Consider the following 25226-nt stretch of genomic DNA (forward strand, 5'->3'; position numbering starts at 1 on the left):
GTCTAGGGCATAATGTTCTTGAGAATCAGCTTGAATATATTTGGGATCTTACGAACAAGGTAATCAAACTACCGGAGTTTATTAAAACGAGTTTGTTAATCGACATTGTCTTGTTGAAGGCACTTATACATCACTCAGTCATACAGGGTAGAAATTCAGGAATTCATCCTTCAGAATCCTTCTCTCAAACGCGATTAAGACATTGCAATTTTGTTTTGTCGGTTAACCGTTGTTGGAATCATTAGTTAACTTAGATACGCACTTTAAACTAAAGTTCCTGAACTGTAATACGGTCTCCAAACTAGAGGCTTATACCAGTTTTCGAAGGTCTTCATTATCTGAATAGCAAGCAAGAGCACTGAATTTTAAAACCCTGAAGACTAAATTGCTCTTATTTAAATATTATATATGAGCCGATTTTGAAATTTCAGATATTAAACCTGTTGCTAAACATCAGGTCTGAGGCCCGTATAACACTTTTGGTTATAAGACTACAGTATAAGACTTTATTGCCTTACAACAGCTGAGTGTTTATTTGTGTTGACATGTTTCTACCTAACTAGATGTTGACCCAAGGTAGACAAAGTTGTAGTTGAATTTTTTATCAGAAACCGATGTTCTCAACACCGAATATGAACTCAAATGTTCTTGCATTTGCATTTGACGACGCCACATTGTATTTATATTTTAGTGAATCGTCGGTTTATAACCGTTTGAAACTGATTAATTTTGTCATTAATTCAAAGACCTTTTCCATGAATCTCAACTTGCGCCTGTCAGTAGAGAAATAAGCTCTATAGACCTCTTTATCTCTTGTACTTCAAAGCTTATCCTTAGTATTTCTAAAAGGGTATAGTTGTAGCATAAAATTTTGAAAAACGAGAACTCAAGAAACAGTCAACTTCATGTATTTGTATGATGAAGTCGCAAATGATCCTATATTGATAAAAATCTACTTGTTTAAAAATATACATTCTACGTAATTTCGGGATATAAAATGTACTTTTGGAAAAAAAGTTGAAGAATGTTAAAAAGAAATTTTGAACAGTTAGAGTAATGCTATTTCTGCAAAGGTGGAGTTGTATCTATTTAGTCTCTAACGACAACCGGATGGATACTCGGCATGACACTTTTTTTTCATATATCATCTAGTTTGCAAAGAAAGGGAACAACGTCAAATTTCAGACAGCTTGCAATATCGGACACCGTGTTTCAAAATAACATAAATTTTTATTTATGTATTTATTTTAATTTCTGTAGGTTATTCAATGCCTGAAAACGAAAAAACGTCGCATTTGGGATCGAAATTCTGCAGAAAAATCCTTGGAGTAATTCCGAAAGAGCAATAAACTTTAAGAAACTTAATGTCCGTTATAACAAACAAAGCATTTATGATATGATATACTATTTTATGGTTTTAAACAACACTTCAAGCAACAAAAAAAAATTGAATTAAAAGTATTTTCATTATATAGGTAGGCGGAAATGGGGCACCTTTGAAAGTGGGCACCTTTGCATTTGGGATTTTTCTCCTATGTTTAAGTGGGACTGAGCCATATCATAATGTAATTTAACTTCTCAATCTGTTTGTGCAGCTAAATTATATCACGAGAAGGCTCAATTTTATTTAAAAATAGGTAAAAAATCCCAGTTTGAAATGTACCGCACTTTCAAAAGTGCCCCACTTCCCCTTATACTTAAATTTTGAGGTATTATATACAGCATGTCCGAAATTTGACACAGTTTCTCTACGTTGGAAAAATGGGTCCCAGGGGGTTGAAAGGATGAAATTTTGAGGTGTTGAAAATTGGTGGATTCTATGTTACTCTCTCCATGGAGTTCGTGCAATAAAAGGAGGTATTTTTTTTGGTCCTCACTAAGTCAGTTTAGGGGAGAAAAATGGAAAACCCGAATTGATAGGTTGATTTTTGCATTTTGTATATTCATCACGTTTTTCAAGATGAAAAGTCACGAAATTTATTGGATTTAAGTAAATTTTTTGATCACGCAAAATGCCGTCTGGAGATGTATGCGATATATAGCTACAATATTAGCGATGTTAGCTAAATATTACCTTGACTTGCTATGGGAAGAATAGAGAGAGATCTTCTAGAGATTATTCTTATCTTATTCCCTTTCTACATCTTTTTTTTATGTCTTCTCTCTCTCTTTTTCTGCCATCCACGACAATTTATGGTATGTGAGATTGTGTTTAAATAATTTTCCAACGTGGCTTTTTCCACTATACATATGAGAACATCTTTTTTTTCCACACGCACCTAGGAGGGGAAGAAATGTATGTATAGTCTCATAATTTGTATCTATTTTTGTACAATTATTTAAATATATGAGTTTTCCATGTTGAAAACAATTTAGCAACGACAGAAGGAAAATATAATGATAAAGAGTGTTACACAAGGTCTTTCTAATCATTTATCTCGATAACGCTAGAGAGAAACAAGAAAAAAGTCACCAAGTTTGGTAAATTCATCTCGTTTACAGAGTCTCTCTTCAAATACAATCCAAAAGACGACGAAAATAAGAGGAAACGAGGTAGAATTTTCCTCTAAGTATGTTTTCACATTGATAATTGCTTTTTTGTTCAATCCCATTGATATAATCTTTAATATTTCTATGTCTTTCAAAAAAACTTCTTAGTAACAAATAATAGACAAATATTCATTATTTACATAAATGGCTTTTTTGTGAATTGTTAATGTTCGAATTAGCAAGACGGTTTTTTTTCTGGAACGCTCAAGTTTTTTTTAACAATCAGTTTTTTGTTTAACGTGTTATTGAATTTATGGATAAAGGCATAAAAGATATGAGTTGCAACTTACACGTTTTGTTGATGATTCTGAATTTGTTATCTAACTTTATTATCAACCTGTGCAAACGATTTATACATTGTCGTCTCGGTTTCTCCTGCAAGTGGAAAGACACACTCAGATTTCAGAAGAGTCAGAAGACTTGAAAATTTTCCTTTATCAATTCATTTTCGAGTGTTTAATTTTAGTTATTAAGGTGGACTTAAATTAAGCTTTTGTAATTACTTGCTATATAAATTTATATAGATTTTTCTAATTCCTTTTGCGGTAATACCTTGAGAAATTAATAGTTTTACCTATTTCTGGAACTTAAAGGGGCAATACTTTATTACAATTTATAGTTTGATCACTTTTCTGTTTTTCACTGGTCTGTAAGCCAAATGGTAAGAGATATTGACTTTCGTTTTTCGATGACCCCGTCTTTATAAGTAAATATTGCCCAGGGATGTTTTTTTTCTTTTACCTACCACTCTCGATTTCTTTTGTTTTAGGCGTTTTTATGATGTAGGCGTAGGGGGAAGCGGGGCATATATGAATTGAGGCAGCTTTGAAATTTCTTTTATTTTTAAATAAAATTGAGCCCTTTCATAATGTAATTTAGTTTCACAATTGGTTTATTGAGCTTAAATTGAGTTACTAATTTGCTCATTATAATTGTCTGAAATTCTTAGATAATTAAAATTTTTTATGTTCATTGCTTTTTTGTGATTTTATGATATTTTGAGGGAAAATTGAATTATTTTGGAATTTGCTCTTTTGTAGTCGGATTGTATTTTATATTTATTTTATTCAGCATTGTAGCAAGTATTAAAATTTACAGAGTTTGAAAATGCTTTTATATTATCTGAGATAAAATTCCCGAGCATAGGCGGGGAAATTGGTACTGGAGTTAGTGCTTATTCAATTCGATACATTACACAGAAATTTAACTATGGATAAGACCAATTATCTCATGCAATACATCATTTCCTCTAATCCGAGGTACTTTTCCTGTTTTAAACAGGAAAGTGTAATTAGTTTTTCAATATAAATATAATACAAACAGTTATCAATCCAACATTTCATCAGGTTAAGTTCGAGAACTCTGATTGTATATTCTGCATTTCCTGACAGATATGACAATTTTTTGTTCAAAAATCGTGTTTTGATTCTTATGTTTTTTTTTTAATTAAGATAATATGAGCACAATTTACGATGTTTTTTTTTAATTTAAACTTTGTGAACCTATGATCCGAAGTGTTTGAAGAAGCGAAATAATAACATTTCTCTTACGGCCAAATAATATTTAATCGAAAAGTTTGTCTATCGGTGGAAAAATAATTATTCCTCTAAGCAATATTCTGTAATAAATGCACTTTTAGTCCAATGACTTTAATAATTTTATACGGTCTTAGAAGCAAATTTCTAAAAATACTAGAAATTTGTATCTACGACTGCTATTTCTTGTTCAAATGAGCAGTAGGGGAAAGTGCCCGTGCTTGATACCATTGGAAGCTTCGTAATGACTAAATTTTCTATGTTTCACAATATATGTGTGACTCATCGCAACCATATTTTAAAAACTATGAGAAAGTGGCTAGTTTTTAAAATATATTGCGGAGTCATGTTTATTGAGAAACATAGGAAAAATTTAGTTATTACGAAGCTTCCAATGGTATCAAGCATGGGCACTTTCCCCTAACGCGTTCAGCACACCTTTTAGAGCGGGTAAAATTTTATGAAATGGGAATTCGTGACCCTTTCTTTTTCAATAGATTTGCATAAGTCTATCTTACTCTTTAATTAAGTTTAATTTGAATTAAGATTAATTTGGTATGATGTTCAAAAGAAGAAGAGCACGAAAGAGTAGGATAGACATATGCAAAGATTTTAAGAAAGAAAACATGTGAATTTTGACTTTATGAAATTTTCCTAATCATTCCTAGAGGGGAATTCTGTAACGCTCTGGCAATGCCATATGACAAATTGGGTTCGAATCTTAGGAGAGCTTTTTCGAAAATGCAATTCTGTAGCCGTGACATTGCCATTTGAGCTCACGTGGCATTGTCAGAAGTCACATATTTGAGATTTCTGGCAATTCAAATGACAATTAATTTTATAAAACAAATCAACCAAGACGTACTGTATTTTCAAAAAATCATCAAGTAAAGGAATTTCATTAAAAAATCAATGAATTGCATTTTCGAATTCATATGACATGACAAAAAAAAGCTCGAATGGCATTGTCAAGTTTCGAACTCACGCGTGACAATGCCACGAAAATTACAGAATTCCCCTACTGAAAAAGATGTGCTTGGAATCATAAAGGAGTCATAAATTGGACATCAAATTTGATAGAACTTAAACTAGATAAATTTGATTTAGAACTTAAACTCAATGAAATTATCATGGAAGTTTGACTAAAGCAAAATTAAAGTTTTACATTTTTTGCAACTATATCTAGGTGCTAATTACATAATTTATACCATTTATTCTACTAATTTAGATGTTTTACTGACCAAAATTTAATATTTTACTCACTATACGGGTTATAAAAAAGATTAATTTTGATAGGTAAAAAAAAACACTTTGGCCATAAACCCTCCGGCACACCTTTTGAATCAGACAAATTCAGACATCCCTTTCTTCCTCAAACGAAATGTATTTGCTTATCTCACTCTTTCGCATTCTAAATTGGGTTGAACTAAATTGAATTTTGTTATGACGTTCAAAAGAGGAAGAATGTGAATGAGAGGGATAGACATGTGTAAAATGTTTGAGAAAGGAAGAGATGTGAATTTTGTTTTAGATCCTTTTAGATCAGGAAAATTTCGTGAAAATGAATTTTGCGTCGTTTTCTTTCTCATACCTATTTGCATATGTCTATTTCACTCTTTTGCATTCTTCTTCTTATTTTAAATGTCACAGCAAATTCAATCTAGACATTGCCGAAATGTTTTTGAAACAAAGGGATGTGAAAGTTGATTTCATGAAATTTTCCTGCTCTAACGGTGTCTACACACTAGAAGCAATTTTTATTAAAAATTGCCCTTAAAAAAAAATTCTGACGTTTCTGCCTATAAGGCTAGGGGAAATTTTCTTTAAATGGCATTTTTTAAAGAAATTTCTCCTAGTGTGTAGAGGCCTTAAAAGGCATGCTTAAGTCATAAAGACTGAGATTTATTACGAAATCCCTTTAAATCAAATCATAATTGATAAGATGGTCCCTAATGCCTCTATCGCCTAATTTTCATCTCTTTCTTTCCTATAAGTATTATATGTTTCTCTCGCTCTTTCTTACTCTTCTTCTTCTCTTGAGCATCACAGCAAATTCAATTTGGATTTATGTGCAAAATATTTGAAAAAGAAAGTGATATAAATTTTGATTTCATGAAATATTTTACTATTTTTATACATTTAATGCCCAACGCACAATAACTTTTATTTTGTAAACATGTTTTTGACATATGAATGAGAGTGAGTGAGATCTAGATCTAGTCATCTCGCTCACTCTCATAGGAAATTTTAAAAACATATTTACAAACAAAAGTTATTGTGCGTTGGGCATAAAGTTTAGTTATAAAATTTATTTTATATTTACAAAACATTTTCATTAATATAGAGGAAAGCACGCTCCCTACACAGCCTATTTTTAAGTGCCGGTCAGTAAACTCTTGAGTGAATCTATGCATTCAAAATAAAAAAAAAAAAATATGTGGAAGAGTTTAAATAAATAAAGAAAAAAACTCCAAAATGCTAAAATTTGATGAAAAACAATAAATAGTAAAATCGGCAAAGTTTGTGTTTATTTTTCTATACTAAGCGAAATCTGTAAATGGGTTAATATATTTAGTATAATAGTGCCCTATAACGTTTTCTTTTGTTATGTCTTCCGATATTTTCACATCATTTTACAAATTTTGCTTCTTTAGCATATTTTGTCTCGATATGATGATTGTGTATTCTTAATTTAATATGGGAACAATAAAGCATTTCCTTTACACCTTGTTTCCCGTAAACATTTCAATTGAAATGTATTCACATAGTATGGCTTATCTGGCGATATATCAATATTCACATCACATTTTGTAAATTACCATTCGCACACTCCTTCTATCGTATAGAATTAACATCAGACAAAACACTTAGGTGATACACAGTGCGATATGAAATTGACACATTTTTTTTTAAAGTTCTACTTTAAAGTATTAGATTACTTTACAAGGCCATGCCCTTTGCTATTTATTGGGATTACTCAAATATTTATGTTTTCTGAACTTTATTCATGGTGGGAAAAAATTCCTAATGAAAATTTGTCCTAAAAACAAGAAGTGCACATTTTTTTGCACACATGTTATTCTCCTTTTTGCTTTGCTGCAATAAAGGTAATGATGAATTATGAATGAAATGCGAATAGTCTTTTTGTGGTAAGGAAAAAAAGGTGAAAAAGGTAAAATTGACATCATTAATGTTAAAGCAACTTTTTATTCCATCCACAGCACCAAATTAAAATTCAGTGATCTCTTATGTTTTTTTTTGCATACTTGTATGAAACTTTTGGTGTGAGAACAGAAATAAATGCTTCAGTATTTGTATATGTATACAAATTGCAGAGTATATGGTTAATTAACTTTATCTCTGTAGATTATATTTTCCAAATTGGTACACCTCGGAAAACTTTGCAAATTTGAAAGAAATAGACGTGAAAGTAAATGCACATTTTGAGATATTCTTACTTCTGTAAATATCTCAATTAGTGTTGATATAATATTATGTTTTGCGTTGTATATTTCTTTAAGAAATTAAAAAAAAATAAGAGAAGAAAAGAAGAAATAACATATTACTTTAGTGCGCCTTGATAAAGAGTTAGTGGTATACATGAGAAAACTTGTTTTTCATCATCTTTTTAACGCACATTTAGCAAGTTTGTTCCCTCTCTCTTAAGCTCAATGTGTCATTCTACTCTTTATCACCATCATTTTTTCATTTTTCTTATGAAACATTAAGCTATGCTATAGCTAAAACATCATATTCACACCCAAAGAGACACTTTCCTAACATGAATAATGAAATAAAATGTAGTTGTGAGAAGTGATCGAGGTGAGAGCTCGATAAATAATATAATAAATTGCTTATCGATTATCATACGATGAATTGATAGCAGTCATAAGAAAGCAATATAAAGATATGTGAATGTAAATTCACCAACTCTAGTCGCAAGTCGCAATCATTCTTTGTTTTTTTCGCGAAACCGATACTTCCACTTTGCTGATAATGCCAAAGGTGTGAAAAGATGAAAAGCTTTAATCAAATTGTTCTCATGATACAATATTTGGGTAAAATAAAAATATTCCTTTTGATAACGCTAATTTTGCAGAATGCGATAATTGAATTGTGGTGAGTCAATAATCCAGGAAAACAAAAAAATTAAATTTGATAGCATTGTAATACAATGATTAGAGTAAACAATATTTACGTTACAAAACATTGATGAATTAGCTGATTTTGCGCTGTGGCATCCAAACACAATTTTACCAAATGGGACTTTGCTTCGTTCCAGTCATTATAAGAAGTAGTAAAATTTGTTTTCTTTTTTGTATTTTAAATTAAAAGAAATATCCAACTGAGTTACACTTCGCGGAATGATCGAACTTTTGACTTTGATACTTTACCTTCAAAATTGATTTGGTATTATTTGTTTGGATGAGTAAAGTTGTTGTAACTCATTAGGCATAGTACTGTGTTCATGTGTTTAGGCATTCCGCAAAGTATCATTCTCTTTGATGCTTTTTCTGTTTATCGGTTCACACGACCGTTTCGAACCAAATCATAAATCAGCTCAGTCTTCCCAAAATACCGTAAAAGTCACACAAATTGAGTGTTTTAGATTAAAAATCAATTGCCGGTTTATCACTGAATCACAATAATGGGTTCGAATCAGTCTCAATCAGTAAAGAATTACGCTATAAAGAATTTCTAAGTATTTAAATATTGAAAACTCGTTAGGAAGAATAATAGGGTAAAGGGGGTAAAGTGATATAATTTGGAATTAGTGTTACAAGTTGGACAATTCACCGGTACAAGTTGGACATGGCTTTTTTCTTGATAAATACGCAGTATAAAATTTGCTTTTAAGCACAAGGAACCAAATTATAAAACTAAAGCATTAAAAATATACAAATAAAAATGAAGTACTAAATTTATCAAGACAAAAAGCACTGTCCAAATTGTACCATTGTCCAACTTGTACCATTGTCCAACTTGTACCACTGTCCAACTTGTACCACTTTACCCTACATATAGGTAGGGGAAGCCTACATATTTGAAACGCGGGTAGTTGAGATGCGGTGGATTATTCTTTGAATATTTATACAAATGTGAGTTTTTTTTTAATAAAGTCTATACTAGTGTTTATACTAAGCGCTATACAAAATTTCAATATAACTTTCTGAGTTTTGAAAATAATGCCTTAAAGTCAAAGTATAAAAAGTGTTTCAAACATGCCGGCTTTCCCCTACAGTAGTAACAATTCAATTAAGGGATTTACGTGGATTGAAGACTAAAAAACAGCATATTTTCTTTAAATAGTTTCTTAGACGTGATAAATAATTTGCTTAATCCGAGCTCTTTACATTTAACCTATATTTTCTGAAATTTTCATTTAAAAATAAAAAAAATAAACCATTGGGACATGATTTTCGGAGACCTTTTTGAAAAAACCTTACTTTTCGGTCGTCATGATTATTCTGAGTAGATTCATCAGAAACAATAAAGATGAGTCCTGTTAGCAGATCAGCTAATCTCGTAGAGGGAGGTGGGGCTATATTTCGCAGATTTCTATAGGAAGCTGATCTTAGTCAGAATCCACTTTTGTTTTGTTTAACTAAATTATATTATCTTAAAACTCCGAATCCTGTAGAAATATACGAAAACAGTGTTTTAAATATTGCCCCGGCTTCAATGTAGTCCCACCTCTCCCCTACTTAAACGAGAGATTTTTTATTTCATTGATTACAACTTGACAAGGCGAAGCGTGGTTTAAAATACGCCATAAAAATCTCTCAAAAATACATATTTTTTTTAATTCCTCGTTTAAGTACGGGGTTAACTTATCTACTAACAAGAAATATTTTAATTTTTGACTTGAGATTAATTTATTCTGAGTAATCTTGTCCACCGCAAAGTAAGTTTTTTCGAAAAAAGGTTTCCGAAAAGAGAACCTACAGATGAATTCTTTATATTTTTGAAATGGAAATTTCAGAAAATATGCATTAAATTTTGTATTTTTATGTGCTTAACCTTTTAAAGGACAATTGGGTGATCGGTGATCCAAAAATAAAATTTTTCCTACGCCCTTCTAAAGTTATGTTTTGCTCTAATAGTCAGAAAAAGTGTTTTTTCTGACTTCCAATTTTTTATTCTCTCGTCCAATTCGGTCAAACGGTAAGAGATATCGGCTTCCGGTCTTTGATGACCCCCGATAAAAAAAAAACATTATTTCCAGACGTTTTTTCCATTATCCCCTGTACCCCCTCCATCCCCTAAATACCAGGTTCTATTGGTTTTTCTCAAAATTTGCCCAAGCTTTTCCAATGATTTTTGGATATGTTTTAGATGTAGTCCAGGCGAACATTTCGCCCAAACATAGCTATGACCGGAAAATTCGACATTTTGAATTACGAAGGTCGAAGGTCGAAGGTCAACCACTTTGGAGGGCTCATTTTTCAACCGACTTGGATAAATTAGGATTTTTTTGGAAAAGCATTGAAATTTCGAACCCGGCTGCATCGATCTTCATCGGTAATAAACCGGTTAAGTACCGATTTTTGAATAATTTTGCATCCCCTATAATTCCTAAAAACCATGTTTTTTCGGTTTTTCTCAAAATTGGCAAAAGCTTTTTCAATGATTTTCGTATAAGTTTTAGAGCTAGTCTAGGCGAACAATTAAAAAAAAACAAAAAAACAAAAAAAAAGTTTCAAAGTGGATTTCTTTTTTCTAAGGATCCTAATAAGGATTTTATTGATTTTTGAATAAGCTCAAATTAGTAAAAATTGTACTTTTTTGCAAATTTTCGAGATAATTCTTATTCTTTGTGTTTTAAAAACTATTTCTTTTGTGGCTAATGTTTCAATTTGGCTCCTATTGCTTAAATCCTGGCTACACCCTTGACACTAAATAGAGCTTCTTATCAATTCTGAGTAATGGGAACGTCAATCTAATCGTAATATTGAACATAGGGAAAGATGTAGCGTCAAGCGTGACCCTATTCTCAATTTTGTTCTTGGTATTCCGGGGCCCCTATAACAATTTGCTGACTGGGCTTTTCACTCTTTATCTGCTAATGATGCACTTTATTTTTTTTATAATTTGTAATGGAACGTTTTCATAGGAATACTAGCCAAAATTATATTTCATCAAAAATCTGTAATGCTCTTATAAAAATGTGTGAATAATCTGGTCGTAAGGCACGACTCTACTCTAAACTCTTATTTTCGGCAGATTTTGCACTGATTTATTAACCGGTTTAAATCCTGTATAAGCCAATAGATACTTATAAAAACTTTTGTTTTTTTTTTATTTTCTGCTATCATATTTGTTTACTAATAAGACAGTTACCAATTTGCATTTTTGTTTGGGCTCAGAAATATTAAGATCGAGAGAGAAAATCGCAGAGTCTGAATTGCCCTGCTTGTCCTTAGCATATTTCTGTCTATGAATTATGTAAATTACTGGTACAGTAATGAATATGACTGTATTAGCGAAAAAAAAAACAACTCATGAGCTATCATTTACGATCATAAATTTATGTACACAGATACAGCTACAATATGCGAGTGGTTATTATTTACTTATTTATTATGTAATGGGTCTGCAAAAAAGAGATTTATTCTATTTTTTCCCATCTTCCTTGGCATATTTTGGGTTGGCTAAAATCATACCAAATATTTCCTTTTATATATCCTTGAGTAATTTTGTGTGTTTGTTTCGTCTCGTTCGCAGGTCTCATCGATTTGTGACTATTTTCGTTCGTCATCTCTTCATTATCCATTCAACAAGTGACATTCGAAAGGCGCAGTGCAATTGTATTTCGGGGTTGGAAAAAAAACATGAGACAAATGGAAGAAAATGAGAGGAAAGCAGTAAGACTGTCATCATCTTGTAGAAATTTAAAAAAAGGGAAAAGAGAAAAAGGCAAAAAAAATGATTAAAATCAGGAAAATGAGCTTCAAAACCATTATGGTTTTTTTTTATATTCAAAAAAACAAAGAGTAAAACAAGAAACAAAATAATAAGATTTAAAGAAAAAAGAAAAGAAACTGTGGATTTATATTTTATCTATATGATAGTTCCCTCTTTACACTATTAAAAGTGTTTTTTTTTGAATATTACATTATGTAGAGAGATAAAAAATTAATTTCTATGAAAGCATAATTTTATTTACCTAACAAAATAACAAGTATTTTGATTTTTTCTGTTTTTAGTCAATTGATTTTTTTAAATTATTTGTATATAAATCAGTATAACGGAATATATTTAATCGAAATATCACTTGATTAGTTTAGGTGAATTTATGGAATTAGATTTTTTTTGTTTAGAAATTTTACCATTGATTTTATTGAGAGGAAAAATTTTTTTTCTGTGTATTTAACAGGAGGAAATATCTATATTGAACATAGATTTTTCCACTAATTTTTTTCATTACAAAATATCACTTTACAAAAAGATAAAAAAAAAAAGTAAAAGAAAATAATGCACATTTTATATAGAGAATAGGTAGTTTTATGAGGAAATTATGGAATTTGTCATATTTCTTTTTTCGATATAAAAAGATTTAAATAATAAAATAGGTGAATTAATACAGAAAATAAAAATATTTACATGAATGCGTGTGAAATTCAAATAATACGAAATCAATTTGTTGATAAAAATATTCTTTGAGTGAATATCTTTTTTATTTTCGTTGTAAACCTGCAGTGAAGAAAAGCCCTGGTGTTCTGTTTCACATTTCTCTGATTTATTGTTTTAAACAAGAATGAGAGAATGTGAAAAAAATACAAACTAGTAAGAAGGGAAAATTCATGAAATTATATTGAGTGAGAATATGATAAAAAAGGACTTGCTAGAGAATAAAAAAAAAGATTTAAAATGAGGTTTTATTTTTATTGTTCTATTGTGAAGGTGAAAAGTTGAAAGAATATTTTTTTTTCCAAAAGAAAAAATTATATTTGTTGAGAGATACAGAGTTCTTCAGTATTTGAGGAAGAACTTTACTGAGATACTGTAGTTCTTCTTCCAATTTAAGAACAGAAGCTGAGTATTTATTCAACAAATAATGTTTTCTTTCTAAAGTAGGGTGTGTGTAATCTTTGACTGCAACAATTATTTATTTTTCTCTTTATATTATTTTTCCCCTTTAAAGTATTTTCAATTCAGACTTGAAGAATTGAACAAAATATTATTTATGTCTGTTTTTTTTTTCCTTTAGTTCTCGTATTTTTACTATAGGTGAAGTGTCTTCTAATCGCGATTTGGTGAGGAAAATTTAATGCTTTATGGTGAATCCAAAAAAAAAAAATTAAAAAATAAACTATGTATATTTTTGAGTTGTTATTAATCTATTGTTTGACAAAAAATACGAAAAGTTTTGCAAAAAAAAAGAGATACAAATATAAGTGTCTTGTAAATATTTACTATAAAGCACTATTCACATGAACTTAAATATTTAACTGCGAAAAATATTTTAGTTTCAGCGGAATGCTCTGATTGGCTAAGGCTTTGAATGCCTTTAAAGTTCTAGCCAATCAGAAAAATCTGTGGAACTTGTATATTTTGTGGAAATAAATATTTAAATACGTGTGGATAGAGTAGGCGATACGCACGGATTTTTTTCCAGTAAAATTAAAGTTTCATAAAAAACACTGCGAAAATTCTAGAAAACTGCATCTCATTCGTGCACCGATGCTCGATGATACGAGTGAGGGCAACAAATAATATTTACGCCAAAAACATCCGTGCATATCGACTAACATTATTATTTTGTGATTATTTATGTTAGATTGATTTTAGTTTCATTCTATTTAAATTTTCATTCATTTCTCGCAATGTGCAATTGAACATTGTGCAGTACAAAAAACAAAAAAAAAAAACAGTACGTTGACTGAATTTTGCAATAACTGACATTATTGATTTTCCTTTTTTTTCACCAACTGCATACATTACACATGCAGCATATTTGCCCAAATAGTCACTACAATTTTTCTCTCTAATTTTTTTTTCTGTGAAATACAACAAAAAAATTAGAACAAAATATGCAAAGACTCATTAAAAGTACCCATGGAATGTGAGTATGAAGAGGAAAATTACAGAATAACAAATATATCTTCCGAAACATTTATTATTTCTTCTCATATTTCGCGACAAATTAGAATTTTCGTTAAATAGGGGGTCAGGAAAAAAAACGAAAGATATAATGGTGTTTCTATTTTAAGACTTGAAATCATTTAATTTTCCCATTTGCTCATGTGTGCTGAGCAGCAATGAAAAATGTCATGTGGTTGCGAGATTCCTCTTTCTCCTAAATCTACATTTTAGATAAATTATGATCATTTTAAAACAATTTTCTTTCTAGAGATACTTAGATAATTTTATTCGTCGCCTTAGGAATGTTCCACAGACTTTTCTCAATTTGTAGAAGTTTCACAGTAATAAATCTTTGCCATTTGAAATATGTCCACTTGCTTGTAAAACTGATATTCAAGTAATGTTAAATAAGTTCCACAGTTGTGAGTCTTGCCGGGTAAAGGAGCTGTCAATCGGCCCTTCAGAATCTAAACAATGACCCAAGTATCGAATAAGTTCCACAGTCGAGACACTCCTGTTGGAAATGAGACTTTGATGTGGAACAGTAAAAGTCGATACTGGCTCTCAGAAAGTCTAGTATCCAGTATAAACCTACTGATCGAGTACTGGCACTACATTATTTTTTGGTGTGAGCTACAAGCTAATTAATGAAACACGCTGCTGTTTAAGTCACGAAAGTGGAATTGCGAATGTGGAAATTATTCAAAATTCGCAAACTAAGTAAGGAGCATCCACTGATCTTGAGAATCTTACCCGGCCTTAGATCATGCCGAGATATCTCAATTTTTAATGTCCCATACAATGGAGTAAGTTCGGAATTTGTTCAAGAGCTCATGACCTTTTGATTATTAGCGTGATGTGTTCTATTTTATGGTAGAAATATTGAGTACGTTCTACTAGGTCAGAATATACCACAGCCAGTTAACTGACACAATAGATCAAAGAATGTTCAACATATTATTATTATTAATCGTATCGAGATATTTGTATTACGAGATAATCATTTTACAATATGGGAATATCTACTAAGTTCAGTTGTAGGCCACCCAGGAACGCCTTGTCGTAATGTGGATGCTTTTTTCATGCTCCCAGACTTGTTGGCGGTTCAGATCTTTGCACCGGGTGGGACTCGAATTCCCAACAACTGTGGGTCAACCACGAGATCTATCTGCCCAAGAGCCAGCGCTCTTACCCATTACGCCACTGAGATCATCTGTTCAACATACAGTAGACTCTCTCTCAATCGGGAATTTGGGGCAAAATGTCATCCAGATTATCGATAGATTTGGGCGTCAGTCATTATAAATTCCACAAAAAGTGCTCAATTATAAAGAATCATGATAAGAGGAACCACAGCGAATTTCAGCAAATTAGCTTCATAATTAAACGTGAAAATTGCCAACAAAATTTTTCGCCCGATCGAAAGAGCCAATTGAGCGAGAGTCTACTGTAGAAAGATTGTGGTGTTCAGTTTCATAATCCGTTTTAAACATTTTTGTAACCAGTGTCCCGATTGTGGAACTGGTTAATATTGTAATATTATTTCGAATTCAAATCTGGGACCAAGTACTGAATATGTTCCACATTCGCGAAGGGACAAAACACTCGTTTTGGGACTTAGACTTAGTGTGGAAATTGAAAGACAATTTTCGAATAAACTTAAAAATGATCGGTAGAAAATTTGGTCAGAGCATTCGCCTACACAGCTAAAGGTCTTCAGTTCAAGCCTGAATGGAGGCAGAAATTTTTCCTTTTTTTACTCTGGGAAAAAATAGGGAGTGAGTGTTACATGCTCTTACTTCCGATATTATGTACCAAGTTTAAACACTAATAACTTTCGATCTTTCGATTTTTCAATGATCTAAGCCACTTAAGTTGCACAATTGAGCAGGTTTCACAATTGAGACACTCCGGTTGGAACTTAGGCGGTGATGACAATATGTCCCACACTTTTTTCTTTATTTTCAACCGTAACTCCCTAATGAAGTCGTGGGCTTAGGGCACCTAGTTCAGGCATACACGTGAAATCTTCGATGAGATCCTGAATTTATTTCAGCCGCCTTGTATTAGGCTTTAAAATGAATTGTTCCACACTTGGTTATCTGAATTGGATAGTAGATACGAATACCCGTTAAAGCTCAGATCTTGATGTCAGATGGCTTGGTCATCAAGAAGTGTCAAACTAAATACCTAGTCAGACGCTCTTAGGCAGCAAATTCTTTTCTACATTCTTGCCGCTCAGATCTTCAGGTCCATGAATGTGGAACAGAACATATTCCACATTCGTGACATTATTTTTCATTCTGTTACATTATTTTCGTCAGTGCATGAGACTCTCTCGATAAGAGGGGTATCTGTGTACTTGAATCAAGATGACCGAAAAAAGGAATATGTTCGACATTCGAGACACATTCGTTGGAACTTTAACACTAAACCTACCATTACCCGGGCAAATTGACCGGTTTAAAATTAACACATATTTAAACGGCACTATGTAACTATCAAACTTTATGAATTTCCTAAAATATGCATATAATATATTTTTCAGTGTTTAAATTTTAATTTTTTCCTATTTTCCAAGACAAATTTGTTGAGTGTCCTATTCTGCCACGGTTTGTCATTTGAGCGAAAAACGACCGAAAACGGTCGGTAGGTTTAGTGTTAACTAATAGGTATCTCTGAGTTTATTTGGTATCGAGTTATCACTATACTTTACAATCTGAATTTATGATAAAATCACTTCTTGATTAGAAAGTGCTCTATAAATGGTTTTTAGGATTTTAAATGTTATACAAGTTCCACACTCACAACATTTCATTTGGGACTTAAATTATAATATTGATCATTAATAATCAATATGGTTAGTTTCTACAAGCAACCGTTGACTCTCTCAAAATATTTTCGTTGCAACTTTAACATAGGTATACCTAAGTTTGGTATCAAATATTCCCTTTGGAAACTAAATTTCGGCTCCTGGATTAGCAAATGCTCTATAAGTATCGCTTAGAATTTTCAGTGTAAACAAGTTCCACACTCTCAATATTTCTTTTGGGACGATAACAGTAGTGTTGGTCATTTGTGATTCTGGTGTTAAGTTTCTACAAGCAATTGTTGACTTTCTTGATCAGAAGAAGCAGCATACTTGAAATTCGAATATCGAAGCATTAAACAAGTTCCACATCCGAGACAGTTCCTTTGGAACTTTGGACCTCTCCTTGATTATCAAATGCTTCATTAGTAGCGCTTAGGGTTCTATGAGTGTAAATAAGTTACACACTCACAACATTACTTTTGGTAATAAACAAGTTCCACAGTCGAGACACTTTTGCTACTAAGTAGACGGTGGTGTAGAACTTTGATTATCTGATTTATCAGTCTTGGTAATTGTACCCTTCTACTGAGATTCTCTGGAAGTATAGCAATTGGACCCAAGTAGGAAAGCGAAAACAAATCCGTAAGAAACATTTCAGTAAATATTTCACAGATAAAAAAATGAGAGAAAATCTATGCAAACCCTCTTTGCATTCTCCACTGGAAAGAAGATGAAATAATTTGCATATTTATGCAAGTGTACTGTATGTAGGTACATAACAAACTTTTGTTCTATGTCTCCTTATGCATAAAAATGCAAAGTTGTAGAAATCAGCAAAAGAGAAAAGGATAGCTTAAAGACAGAGACTTTACACGAAGAAAACCTGACTGAGACGTACGATTATTTTTTTTGACTTTTTTTTTTTTTAAATCATCTATAAGTTTTTTCTTTCTTTTCACCGTGAACATTTATGTGAAATCATAAAAGGACATGAGATAATTTAAGTAAAAAAAAGAGTTCATTGTGCAGTATATTCTTTTTTGGTTCACAATCTTGTTTGTGTGTTTAGTTTAAGAAGCCGCGCATTTATAATCCGCAATATTAAAATATTATTAATGAAAAAAATAGATAATATTAGCAAAATAATTAAACATTACAAAATAATACAACATAACATGAAGTGTAAGAAACACAGAATAAGATCACTTGAAAGAGAAACAGTAACTGTTCTGCAAAAGACCCATTAGTTATATAAAATGTTAGGATGAGAGAATTAAAAAAAACCCAGAAAATCATCATAAATGGTAATACAATTTTAGGTAAAAAAAAAAGAAGAAATCACACATACAATTTTTGTAATAGACAGAGGAAATATTTCGTGTCGTAATAAGATAAGAAAGCTAAGAAAGGTGAAAAGTAAAAATAACATGAATTAGAGGAGTAATAAAAAAAGAAAATCCTTTTCGTTAGATGATGAAAAATAAATAATATGAAAATGATAGTACATGAAAAATTCATATTTAATACAAGAAAAACTACACCAATTAAATTATACATAATCGATCGTCAATACTTCATTTTCATTGTTAAGGGTACAAGCACAAAAGAAAATTTTCACCAATTTTTCCATCAATACACAAAATGAAAAAAACACCATTACTTTTTATCACAAAGAAGAACACCCATTTAAATGTTCTTTAAACGTAATGTAAAAATTGAAAAAAAATAAATAAATAAAAAATTTGAGACGCTTTTCAAATCTATTTTTGTTGAATTTTTTTTCTCAATTTAGATAAACTCTAATGATACATTTAAAAAAAAACCTATTAGGATATATAGTCATGAATAAAAAAAAGAAAACCTATATGAAGAAAATCCTTTTGGAAATCATAATTGTGAGAAAAATAAAAATTTTAGTATAAAAATTACTTAGACAAAGAAATGAATATAAACTTAAAAAAATGACAAACAATCTTTTTAGATCTGCCTGAATAAAATAAATTAAAAAGAAGAAAAAAATATGAAAAAATATATTATTAAAAAAAATTGATATAGTGCGTATTTGAGCAAATGTACGAAGTAACAAATTGAAAAAAAAATCCTTCGATATTTTCCATTTTCAAAATGTTCAGAAGAGAGAGAAAGAGTGATAGAGAGAGAGAGAGTGAAAAAAAGAATAACGCGTAAGAAAGTCTTTTTATTTTCAAAATAAAATTTTGTATTAAAAAAATTTCGCATTCTTTAGTAACACTTCTCACCACAAAAAAACACTCTTTTATCACTATAAGAGATTAATAAATTAGCAAAATATATTTGCAAATGTAAATAGCGAAATAATTTCATTCATCAAATTAAACAACAACAAAAAAAATTATTAAATTATTGTCATTATTGCCCTGTTATCATGATTAAATTAAGAGAAAAAAGAATCATCTGAAAAAAAAAGAAAATTAGAGAAATGTGGAAACTAATAGAGGTTTTAAAAATTTTGATTTATAGGTTTGTGAAAGGTGTAAAAACAAATATTAAAAAAAAGCTTAATTGAGGAAAGAAAAAATAGGAAATGTGAAATAAAAACACTTTAACATAATGTAATGTGTGTTTAAACTCTAAACTATAAGAAAATGATGAAAAAAAATATACAAATACTTTATTAAAAGAAAATATTATTAACTAAAGATTAATGAAAGAAAAATAAAGTCTACTACAATAGATGAGGGAACCCAAGAATACCTTATTAATGATGAAAAAAAATCTTAGAAAAAAAATCGTGTGTGAAGGAACCAATTCATTAAAATTCTATTTAAAAAAAAGAAAATGAAGAGAATAAAAAAATATTACCACGTATAAAAGTAACACTTTAGTAAAAATCCCTACAAAAGTAAAAAAAAAAACATTTAGAGAAAAAACAAAGGAGATCTTTTACGTATGAAACCACAAAAGAAGAAAAAAACAATAACATTTAATTACAATTTATCTATTATAGCGTTTATTTAAAAATATGATTAAAAAAAGGAAAAAATATGAGATAATGAGTGTATAATGAAGTGAAATGATTTAATAAAATTAAATTTTAGTAAAAAAAATGCCAGTGTATGATGAAAAAGTGTCGATGTTGCCGCTAAGTTGTTATTTTCTTCCATAATTACCTCATCACTGAGAGAAATCCGAAAGAGAAAAGATAAAATAACATTCCGGAAATGTTTATTTTACCCTGCAGTATTGATCCAAAATCGGTGTAAATTTTACCCTTTTTAAATGTATTAGGGGTTAAAGTTACCCTTTTTAATGTTAATTCTACCCTTAAAAAGGTGTAAAATTAACATTAAAAAATGTTGATATATTTTTACACCTAAAAAGTGTTAAAATTCTGAGGAAAATATGTTAATCGCACCCTCTTTTTTTCTCAGTGATGTAATTCGATTTTAACATGACCCACCCTTCATGAGAGTCATTCATTGATAAAAATAACCACCGTTGATACGTGTCGGATTGGTCATCCACTTTGGTGCGCGGAGGTGGGCAATGCAAAAAGGCATCAGGTGAGCACTACGGAGGAGAAAAAGAGACACTTCAAAAGCTAACCATACCCGGGGTGAAAGTATCTCGAGTAGAAGTAATTGACTGGGTAGCTAATTGCGTAGAATTTTACCACCATCGTCCACGGGGAAAACTCCACAGTCCAACTGGCTCAAATACCTTGATAAATACACCCTTTCCTGGCTGCATCCAAATACCAAATAGACAGCTTCAAGGCACAGAAAATTTCATTCTGTGTCCACGATCTTGATCAATGCTTTATATACAATTTATCTCATTTCACATTCAAAGCATTCATTGACTGTTTAATTAGGACTCGAACTCTTCGGATGTGCTCCAATTTTGCAATAGATGAATTTTCCGGGTGAAATCACTTGCAGGAAATTTGTTTGAGAACTTTTTAGTCTTTAGCATAGCACAATTTCATTTGATTCATTGTCTTTTGCCATTGAGTCTGACAAAATCAATTGCAATTTTCTTGAGTAAAAGAATACTTTTGCCCTCTTGCGACGTCTTCTCCTATCCCTATCTACTTATCTTTAGTTGCAATTTTGGAGTGCAAGTCTGGATTGGGGCAGTCAATAAACTCATTTAGCATAAAATGGAATCTCGACTAAAGCTGTCTACACATTAGACAAATTATTGAAATAATAGTATTTCAAAGTGACATTGAAAAGAAACTTCAATATTGAAGCGAATATTGAAACGAATATTTCAATAATTGCCTACACACTGAACAAATTGACTTCAATATTAAAACTTCAATACTAAAAACACCAGTCTAGTCAGAGATTCACAGATTTTCTGGGATTTTCTTCCGTATTTTGTCAAGAACACCCAAAAATAACCAAGTTGATCAGAAGATTTCTCCAGCTTCCTCCAGAAATCCCAGATCTTCTGGGATTTTCTTGTTCATAATGCTCAAAGCACTTCAGATACATTCTGTGGTCAGATGATTCCTGGAGCTTCATCCAGGAAATCCCAGATCTTCTGGAATTTTCTTGTATATTTTTGTATATTTATTTGTTTGCAACTGATTCGTATTATTTATGAAATAATTGACTCAATGATGTTAAACCATTCGCTAAATATTATTGCAAAAATAAATATTGAATAAATATTTCCATCGGTCGACTTAAGGAACGTAAGGAACCCAGGGTGGTCGAGTCGAGAGACAGTCGACTCGAGGATACTTTACCTTATTGTAGTTAATATTTAAGAGCCATTTTTCAATGGGGAAATTTATCGTATACATGCTTTATATTCAGAATTCGGATTCTCTAAAAATTGGGTAAATTTTTCTCCAAGTACGTAACTGTCTTATTTTTAATAATAATTTTTCAAAGTTTCTGAAAATTACAGTATTTGATTTAAGAAATATTTTGAAACTTTTTTAAAATACTTCCCGAATTTTAGTTCATTTGGGATTGGGATTGATTTTAGAAATAGACCGATTGATCTTGAAAGTTTTATAGGATCAATTTTAAAAACCTTCCGGGTTGATTTTAGAAACTGAACAATTATTTTTATAAATTGTCTAGAATTCCTCTAGGTTCCTCTTACTTAGTTCTTATGTTTATGTATACATGGACCAGAGATTTTCAATATTTATAAACAAATGTTCAGAAGACTCATCGTAACTTTTACTTTTAACAATAGGTACGTGCCACGATTTGCTGACTCTCTAAAACTATCAAAATAGAAAAAATAAAATTGTGCCCCTGTAGAGTCGAACTGATAAATAAGTTGAAACTAATGCTGATTATGTCTAAGATTCAAAGAACATCAAATGAATCCTTACAGCCAATCGATTGATAAATATCTTGTATTTAGGGCAGAATCACATTGAAAGTAAAATTCTCACCGTATTTCGTTAATTTACGTATTTTCATTGGAATTCTTACGCAAATTCTCGATTACCATATTACCTTATCTCATACTCGGTGGCACTAGGTGAAAATAATGTAAGAAAATTGAAGAAATAAAACGAAAATGCGATAGGGGCAGGTGGGGCTACTTTGAGCTGTGGGGCTAGATTGTTATACGAATTTTTCGCCTATCTCTAAATTAATCTGATCCTTACAATTATTTTATTTAGATAGACAATTATTTTGTCTATCCATATTTGCATCGTATTAAACTCAGTTTCCATTAGAAATATGCAAAAAATTCGTACAACAATATAGCCCCGCAGCTTAAAGTAGCCCCATCTCTCCCTAAATAGTGAGCAAAAAAACTGTACGATCTTACAGTTTTTTTTGCTCACCGTTTATCGAATTTTCGTTTAATTTCTTCAATTTTTTAATATTATTTTCACCTAGTGCTACCGAGTATGAGATAAGGTAATACGGTAATCGAGAATTTGCGTAAGAATTGCAATGAAAATGCGTAAATTAACGAAATACTGTGAGGCTACGGCGAGCATTTTATTGTCAATGTGATTCTGCCTTTAAGCTATTTTGGCTTTGGTTAATAATTCAAGTTATCGTTATATAATTGTAATATGTGTCTCAAAATCTTTAAAACAGTTCTCAAACTTATTAAAATTCCTTGACTCGTTGATGAGATAAAAAATTAACATAGTTTTCCAATTTTAATAATATTGACAATAATTAGAGAACGTTATTTACCTGGAGTACTTTATCCTTAGGGTAAGGGCTCATAATTTTGGACAGTATGCTTATAAGCATCGAAGTTCCAAATTTGTAGTGCGATATTTTCAAGACATTTCTTGTTACTCTCTTTTCAGAAGGGTTGTTTAGAAACTTAGCAAGCTATTATCGTCTTATTTTTATTAAAATTAGTTTTAATACGTTTAAAAATGAATTGATATGTAGAGGTGACTTTGGCTCTTATTTTGGACAACTTGTTTATTAATTTGTCCAATTTGGCTGTAAATTTGGACAGCTAATCCGCCTCAATAGGATGCCCATTGTTCTTCATTTCATGAACCAATCTTGCCAAGTCCTCTTCCTGTTCATGTAAGGGAAACGTAGAATGTCACAGAAGCCCCGAAACTTTCCATATCATTCATTAAAGTGAGTTGACTTCGGTGCTCCAAGTACGTGCGGATTCGCTCATTCCCTGGCGTTTCCGGGAGCCTTTCAAGGCATTTCTCGCTACATCTCTTTCGTAGAGATGATGCTCCTTTGTTTCTCCAGACATTTGTCCAACCTAGTCATCACAAAAGCTAAAATTTCACGCAATTTCGTGAGAAAAACACCTGTCCAAAATAAGAGCCATCACCTCACTGGTAAATGTCTTAAAACATTTCCCATTTTTCACACGAAAAATCTAATTCACAAGGCAAATCTCACTTCAGATCAAATGTACAAATCACCATTAACGTGAATCAACACAATATTCAATGAGTATTCAATAATATCACTCAAAAAAACCGAAGAAACATTGTTAGTACTTCACCACAGCTAAATAAGAACTGAAGTAAACACGAAGTTCTGTCATATTTCTCGTAAGCAATTGCTCACACTGAATTTTCAACAAAGCAATTTCAACTCAAATCATATTCAAAATTTAACGTATTTAGTGTCAAAATCTTTCAAAAAGAACAAATATTTAGATAGAATTCATTATTCATCAAATATTGGAATAAAAATCCATCATTTTAATCAATTTATTTTTAGTGTCCAGTGTTATCCTCAAAGTGTCCAAAATAAGAAACTGGACAAAATTATGAGCCTTTCCCCTATATTCGATATGGATGCTCTTTAAATTGCAAGCGCTTTGAGGTTGCCAAAAAAGAATCCTTGCTGCCAGAAGTTTCATTGGTTTAATCTCATTTAATTTCCTTATCTTATATCACTGTCATTAGCTTATAAATACGTATTTTCAGCTTGAGAATCAAAGTTTCTTTTGAACAAGTTTTCTGTAAAATTAACTGAAGGATTAAACTTTAGCGGCTTTAATTCTGACCTAATTTGAAAAGCATAAAATAGACGTTGAATTTTATTATAAATATAATTTAAGGAAAATTCCAAATATGGAATACAAAATTATTGCTCTGACAAAGAAGAAGTTTGTCAAGATTAAAATATTGAGTTTAAAATTTCTCAGAAGCACAATAGACTAGAACTTTTTTGAAAACTTTCCAGCAAAGTGTATGAACTGCTCATAGAGTGAAGTGTTATAAATTTTCACTATTTCTGTCATATATTCTTTTACACAATATATCAGTCGTGCATGACAATCTCAAAACCAAAATGTATCCTTGTGCATGATTGAAAATTATCACTTGCTGTCGTCAGAGGAACGCCACATATTACATTACTTATATCTGGACCGGACATCTCTCTGTGGTGATCGACTTTATTGACGACACGTGAATTTCTTCAACTGCTTTCCTAATCATTCATCTTCTTCAGTCAGTGGTAAGTTTGTCCCGTGTGCGTTTGAGAGGAAAATGGGAATAATTGGTTTCTGCCGGGAACTTTGTGGGCATGATTGAAGAGTGGCATTTTACAGTGAAATACAGGATTTCTTGGAAAGATAAAGTTACTCAATGGAATGTTGTGGGTGAATTCTATATTGTGAGAATACTGAAGAATTGTTTTCATACAAATTTATTTATAAATAATTTTGTGAAAGTAGCATTTTCTAAAGTGAATTCAGTAACCTCAACTAAGAAAAATTTTGTTAAGAAGTTGCAGATAAAAATTATTGACATGGAAAATGCGTCAATTGAC

At 31.0% G+C, this 25226-nt stretch overlaps 1 protein-coding gene across 1 annotated transcript in view; it reads left to right on the forward strand.

The window, feature by feature from the left end:
- LOC129802450 (cAMP-dependent protein kinase catalytic subunit 1) overlaps positions 1–19801 on the forward strand; it is a 72462-nt gene extending 52661 nt beyond the window's left edge. The window contains exon 2 of the mRNA XM_055848259.1: positions 11811–19801. The gene's annotated coding sequence lies outside the window, so the exon portion shown is untranslated. The remainder of the gene's footprint in view (positions 1–11810) is intronic.
- Positions 19802–25226: the final 5425 nt, after the last annotated feature.

Source organism: Phlebotomus papatasi, chromosome 2 (assembly GCF_024763615.1).
Source record: "Phlebotomus papatasi isolate M1 chromosome 2, Ppap_2.1, whole genome shotgun sequence".
Lineage (NCBI taxonomy): Eukaryota > Metazoa > Arthropoda > Insecta > Diptera > Psychodidae > Phlebotomus > Phlebotomus papatasi.